At 27.5% G+C, this 6,909-nt stretch overlaps 1 long non-coding RNA gene across 1 annotated transcript; it reads right to left on the reverse strand.

The window, feature by feature from the left end:
- Nucleotides 1–4,999: 4,999 nt before the first annotated feature.
- Nucleotides 5,000–6,601, reverse strand: LOC112754143 (uncharacterized). Its single transcript, XR_003178400.3, has 2 exons — nt 6,474–6,601; nt 5,000–5,297 (listed from the first exon to the last, which is right to left on the reverse strand). It is a non-coding gene; the product is annotated as an uncharacterized lncRNA (long non-coding RNA).
- Nucleotides 6,602–6,909: the final 308 nt, after the last annotated feature.

Below are 6,909 nucleotides of genomic sequence, written 5' to 3' on the forward strand. Positions count from 1 at the left end.
TAAAGCTTTAAAAATGATGCAACTTGGTCGCGAGAGAGCTTATAGGATTGAAAATTAAAGGGTTGATTTCTTGAAGTTGACTTTCATATTAATCATATGCTCACGTTACATTTTTATATTATTATTATATATTTAAAAATAATGCAACATGGCCAATATAACGTGCGAAAGTAATGGTGCTACCTGTTTAGGGTCTGTTTGAGAAGTTTGAAGATTAATTTTTTTGCGCTTTTAAATTATGAAAAGTAGTAGTATAATGTATGGTATAATTTTTACAATTAAATTACAGTTTTTTAAAAAATTATTTAAGGGTTTATAGAGAAGTTAAAAAAATTTATTTTTCTTATACCACTATTACTATTTTTTATCACATTTCTATAAAATAAGTACTTTTAGAACTAAAATCTTAGATACAAAATAACTTATGTATAAATTATTTTTAATATAGTTATTTATTATTTAAACTATTTTTTCTAAGGGCGGAACTACATTGTAGCAAAGGGGCAATGATCCCTCCTAATTTTAATTTTTTACATGTAAATTATATGTAAATTTCAGTTTAGTTCCCCTCAAAATTTTATTTTAGTCTTATTTTATTATATAAATATTTTTGGCCCCCCTCTAATCTTTCATCTAGCTTCGTTCCTAATTTTTTCAAAAAGAACGTAATTAAATTGTTTATTCAAACGGGACCTTAGTGAATTGCAAATTAAAAAGGTTTCATTTGTCGTTAAAATTGATTTTCTTATTAGCTTTCGGATACCGCATTATATAAAGTTAAGCCCATTTTAGTCCTATTGTCGAATTACATTAATTTAGTCTTTGATTTTTCATTTACTATAATTTGATCTCTAAATTTAAAAAAAAAATACACTAATATAATCTCTAGTGTATTTTTTATCATCGAAACTTAACTTAACGTTTTTAGTGACGTGACTTAAATAAATTTTGTCATACTAGAGATATTAAAACGAAGTCATCATACGCATTTTGGCGCTATAGAAGGCATTAAACGATGTTGTTTGAGGGTTATGATAAAGAACTTAGTTATGATGACAAGATTGTTCAAACCCTTAAATAATATTATTTAATATCTTTTTTAGCGTCAAAATGCGTACGACATCGTTTTAATGTCTAGTGTGACAAGATTTCAATCGCATCACTAACGGCGTTGAATTTTGATGACAAAAAATATACGACAGACTAAATTAATGCATTTTTTGAATTTAGGAAACTAAATTGTAGCAACTAAAAAATTAAAGAACTAAATCAGTGTAACTTGTCAATATTAGAGACCAAAATAAAATTTAACTCTTTTTATGACACTCCAAAATAATATACTAGTGATACTTATACATGAGTGTGTATTTTTCTCTTTTACACTTGATACTTATACATGTGTTTTTCTCAAAATTACGCTTGACACTCTTCAATAACTTCTAGTAGTACCTAAAATAGCTTTTTCTATGGCATTATTCATCCTCACTAAAACCACCATTGCCCCGATTTCGTAGAAGCTTGATGGCAACAATTTAGACACCACATAGCAACAAGTACCTCTTAGCTTCTTGTTCAAATTTTGGGGATGGATAAATTAGCTAATATAGAATCAGTCAAATCCAAAGAATGGAGACAACATGGCCACTCCATTCTATATCTCCAAACCTTCAAAAACAAATATTTTTATTGCAATCATTTCCATGAAATGTGGATTAAAATTCAATTATTCTCTATTAATTTTTCCAAACCCTGGATTCAAAGTCTAAAATCTCATACTACAAGAAACGTGTGCATTATTGTTGGAATCACTATTGGGGTTGGGGCCATGTTCATTTTCACTAATAATTACCATTGAATTGTACAATCTAATGCTTAGATTTGGCACTAAAATAAAACATAAAAGTCGTATAATCGGTGTGAAATATTACCGTCGAATTTTTCGATAATAAATCAACTTAATAAAATGCATCGTTTTACTTAAAGAACTTCACATTATAATTTAATTATTTCAATGTTAGATCCAATGTAAATTAAGATCTTACATTCGGATTTATGACTCTCCTCCTCATTTCTTGATACAATCTCTGTTCAAGTGACATTTTCCAGTCTACCCAATGGCGATGAGTAGAAATAACCAAAAAACACAACTACCATAGTATTTGGTGTAGCAAGGGGTTATTCTGCCAATGGTTGGAATTGAAATCGCCACAAAATTGTTTTGTCACACCTCATAGGGAACCAATTGTCCAACGTCACTTTTTTTTTTCTTCTTAGGTTATTCTCTAATTAGGCTGGTCTATTACTAATTAAGAAAGTTTAGGAAATCAGTATTTTCATTAAAATCTGGCCAGCACTTAACCAGCAAAAGAAAAATGAGTAATCTCACACCATTCGATATAATTTCACACTATTAAAAATATTAATGATCGTTAATTGATAGTTACAAATCACAAAATTTGCTGGACCCCTAACACTTCTCTTACTAATTTATCAGTGATCAATAAATAATTGTATACACAAAGCAAGATTTAAATTCCCAGCACTCTAAAATGTTTATTAACGGAGATTTTATGAAGATAAGAAAAGATGATAAGAGAAAAAGATATATAGTGTAGTTTCTGTTTAGATAGAAATTTTTGTCATCATATAAAATTGATATTTAAGAACCATTAATTAGATAATTTAACAAATTTGACTAAATTATTGTCTAGCAATTTGATTAAATTAGTATCTAATAATTTTTAACTATTAATTTTATATAAAAATAAAGACAGATATACGTGAATTTTTACCTTTTTGTTTTTATTTGTTTCTATTAATATTCTGGTATAGTTGGTTTATATGAGCTTGTAAGAATGAATGCTTTTGTTGGTTTTGCTCTCTTTTTATTTAAAACAGATCAAAGAAAATATGAAGAAAAAAAATATTAAAAAAATAACATAAAGTGTACTTAGGCGTTAAGTTGTCATCATACGTTGTAAATAACAGTTTTTTATTTCATTCAAAATTTTTGATTAATTTAAGGATTAATAATATTTATTACTTGATGTTTATATTAGAGATGGCAAATTTTTTTGAAATGTGAGAATCATTATGAATGAAAATTTGATTGTGTAAAATTTTTTTTTGTAGGGATAGACGGGAATAAAAATTTTTTGAGACAGGCATGGGATTCGAATGAGAATTCTCGTCCCGTCTCCAAAAATTTTCGAAATTCATAAATTTACTTAATTGTCTTTAATAATTTATTTATTTTTGTATATGATTTTTAATTATTTCACATGCTATATATATAGAAAGAGAAACTCTAAATTTTTAATCTTCGTTTTTATAACTTTTCAATTCAAAGATTTCAGTCCATTTATATTCCATCCAATCTCTCTGTAGTTACCTCCTCGCCACTCTCCTTTCTCACCGCATCGCAATCCTCAACGTGCCATTCTCTCTATTGGCGGCATTCTTTCTCCTCTTTGAGAGTGCATCTATGCTCATTTTTACAATTCTGCCGTCGTGTCCATCCATTCTTCTCTTCACTGCCATGTTCCCCACCTCGTCAACTCTTCTGCCTCACCATCGCGTCCTTCCACCGTGTCAGTTTAAAAGAAGTTGTCGCTTGCTGTTTAGCATTTTTATATAAAATCTTATTATTTTTATAAAGGATGGATACTTACAGCTCTGTTCCTATAAAAATTAATGATCAATTATGAGAATGGGATTCTGTAGACAATAAAACTGTAGAAAATAGAAACAGAGACAATATTCCTCACAACGAAAATTGAAAATGAAAACGGAGAATAAATTTAAAGATAGAGACGGAAAGCAAGGAGACATCTTTCGTCACCACTACAAGAAATAATGTAATTATCGACGCCAAAAATCAATAGCCAAACTTTCCGTCGATATTTTTCGACGGCTTGACGTCGATAAAATAAAAAAAGAAATTATTAAAAATAAAATATTAAAATCGATGACAATGTTGTCTATTATTTTAGCAACTTTTAACACCTTCTTATCGTCACATTGCCGACGAGATAATGGGGGATAATTGTTTTTCTTTAAAATCGACGGACCAGTTGTCTATTTTAATAATTATAATATCAACAACTTTCGTCGTCGATAAATTTAAACGATGAAAATATTCTTTTAAAATAGGATGAAGGGTGTAAATTTATTATATAAAATAGATGGTTAATATGTTTATTTTTGTTTTAACTAAAATCGACGAACTCACGGTCGATTTTTATCAACAAAAAATTATGCCCGCGCTTATTACTCGCATCTTTCGTTTCGATCAATTTCCCAAACATTAACCCCAAACCTCCAGAGAATAAAGTTCAGAGTGAAACTGCTGCTGCTTCTTCTCCAACGCTTGAGAGTAGAGACCAGGGACGGAGTCACCGTTAGAAAGAGAGGTAGAGAGCAGATCAGTAGAGCTTCTTCTTCTTCTCCTCCGCTGAGCCCGCCACCGCGCCATCCTGTTCATGTAAGTTCCTCTCAGTCTCTCTGATTATTATACTTATTTTTGCAGTTGTTGTATCTACTATTTTCATAATGAAATTTTGAATTTGCGTTTGTTAATAACAATCGCATCAATATTACTAAAACCTAGTTAGCATAATCAATTCATCACATTTCATCAATCGCTTCGTCTCTCAGTGCCGTTGTTGCTGCTGCCTTCAATTAAAAAATTTAGATATGAAAATAGGATAAATGTTATGCTTTAACGTGATATTTTTTGATGTTTTTTAAAATTATAGAAGATATATAAATTAGACCCTTTAAATTGTGTTTAAAAAATTTTAAAAATAGTGGTCTGATTTGTGTTTAAAAAATTAAAATAATTTGGAGTACACAAATCCACACAAATCGGACGGTCCGATTTCTATACTTTTTAAAAATCGAACGATCCGATATATAATCTGTAAATTAAATCATCCCATATTTTAAAAAAATAATACAATACATTACAATTTAAAAAAATACTATTATTAATCCAATATTAAAAATAAAAATATGTCACATAACTTGCAACATTTATATTCATACAAATACACTGCATACACCCTTCTTTATTTAGGAAATGCATACTGTAGTAGCAAATTAATTAACGAAGGCAACGTCATCAGCTACGTTGTGTTTAATTCATATGGAAATCCCAATAAACAGATCTTATGGGCTGACTTTATTGGCACAAACGCAGGACGTCGGTAAACACGCTGGATCGCAAACTTGAACCACTTTTCTTCCGAGTGACATCATCACTCCATTAAATTCGTTCCCTGAAGATCCTACTGCACCTGCAATATATATCATTAACAACCACTAGATTATAGGCTATTTTTGTTAGATAGAAAAAAAAATTGTGGGTAATTTATGGTAATAATTAATTGATGTGTTCTTTTTATATTAATTCTAATTTTTTATTTTAAATAATAAATCAGACTTAAATTTATATTTTGGAGCGTTCGATTTATGTTAAAATATTTTTTTATCGTAAAATAAATCGAAGGAATTAATTTACACATTTAATTTTTTTAATATTAAAATATAAATTTAAAGGCTCTAGATTTATATATTTAAAATATTAAAATAAAAAAAATAAATTTGACAAAACAAATTTGACTCTCAAATTTGTATGTTAAAAAAATTAAAAATCATAAATTTAATTACTCTTCACATAAAAAAACACATCAAGTCATTACATTGTTTAAAGAATAATATTACATATCAAAAATTTTTTCTTAATCAAATTTAACTAAATTGGTCTGATATAATTAATAAAAACAAGTTATAGCTAACATTATTCCAACTTTTATTGTTTAACTTAGTTGAATTTAGTTCATAAAAAGACTTAAATGTGTAGTATTATTCTTTTGACTTATGTTATTTTAATTTTTTACACGAGTAATTAAATTACTATTTTAGTCTCTAACATTTTAGACAAGTCTTAATCTCAAACATATTATTTTATTTTTAATAATTTGTTTCATTCTATTTTAGTTATTTGATCAAAAATTTTTTTCAAAAATATTCCTTTTTATTATGATTTCTTTTAGATAACAATAAAAATCATAATTATAATGGTTATAGTAATTGTTATAGTAATTTGAGAGTGAAAATAATAAAATAATAAAAAATATAACAATAGAGTAAACAATGATATATTTTTGAAAGAAAATTTTAATTTTGTCTATAAGACTAAAATAAGACAAATAAAAAGAATAGAAAAGGTTATGAATTTGGGAGAGGTTTTGACCTTCCTTTCAATGTACATAGTTTCACCTCCAAAAAGAAGAGAATAAAAGAAAAGAGAAAAAGAAAAATATAGAGGAAAAAAATGTAAAAGTGTCTCTATTTTTCGAAAATTTGGTTGGAACTAGATTAAACATTAAATAATATGTAAATGTTTTTTTTTATTAAAAAAAAAGGAAAAATGATTTAAGGGAGAAAGAGATGAGAGATACCACTCATACCAGATAGATAAGGCGCACACACAAGCAGAATAAGCATGAAAGTGATTAACCTGTAATGTGTCATGTTTATTGGATGATTACAAGTTGCACATGTTGAACTTCAATTTATAGAGCAGCATGTTCCAATTTCAAGGTTAAAAAAAAAATAATGCAACTTGGTTACTTCATTACTCGGCCAATAAAAACACTTGCGAATAAACTATATATTAGCAGTTGACTTTTCTATTAGTCATGTGCCCACTTATATAATTAGGTAAAACTCAAGGGTAATCAATTTTACATAAAATTAATAATTGAGAGTTATTAGACGAAAATATAGTCAAATTAGTTAAATTATTTAACAACTTTAACTATTAATTTTACATAAAATTGACTGCATTTGAATTTTTTATTTTTACCATATAATTATGTGTTTGTTTCAACATCATTAAGTTGA

Source organism: Arachis hypogaea, chromosome 6 (genome assembly GCF_003086295.3).
Source record: "Arachis hypogaea cultivar Tifrunner chromosome 6, arahy.Tifrunner.gnm2.J5K5, whole genome shotgun sequence".
Lineage (NCBI taxonomy): Eukaryota > Viridiplantae > Streptophyta > Magnoliopsida > Fabales > Fabaceae > Arachis > Arachis hypogaea.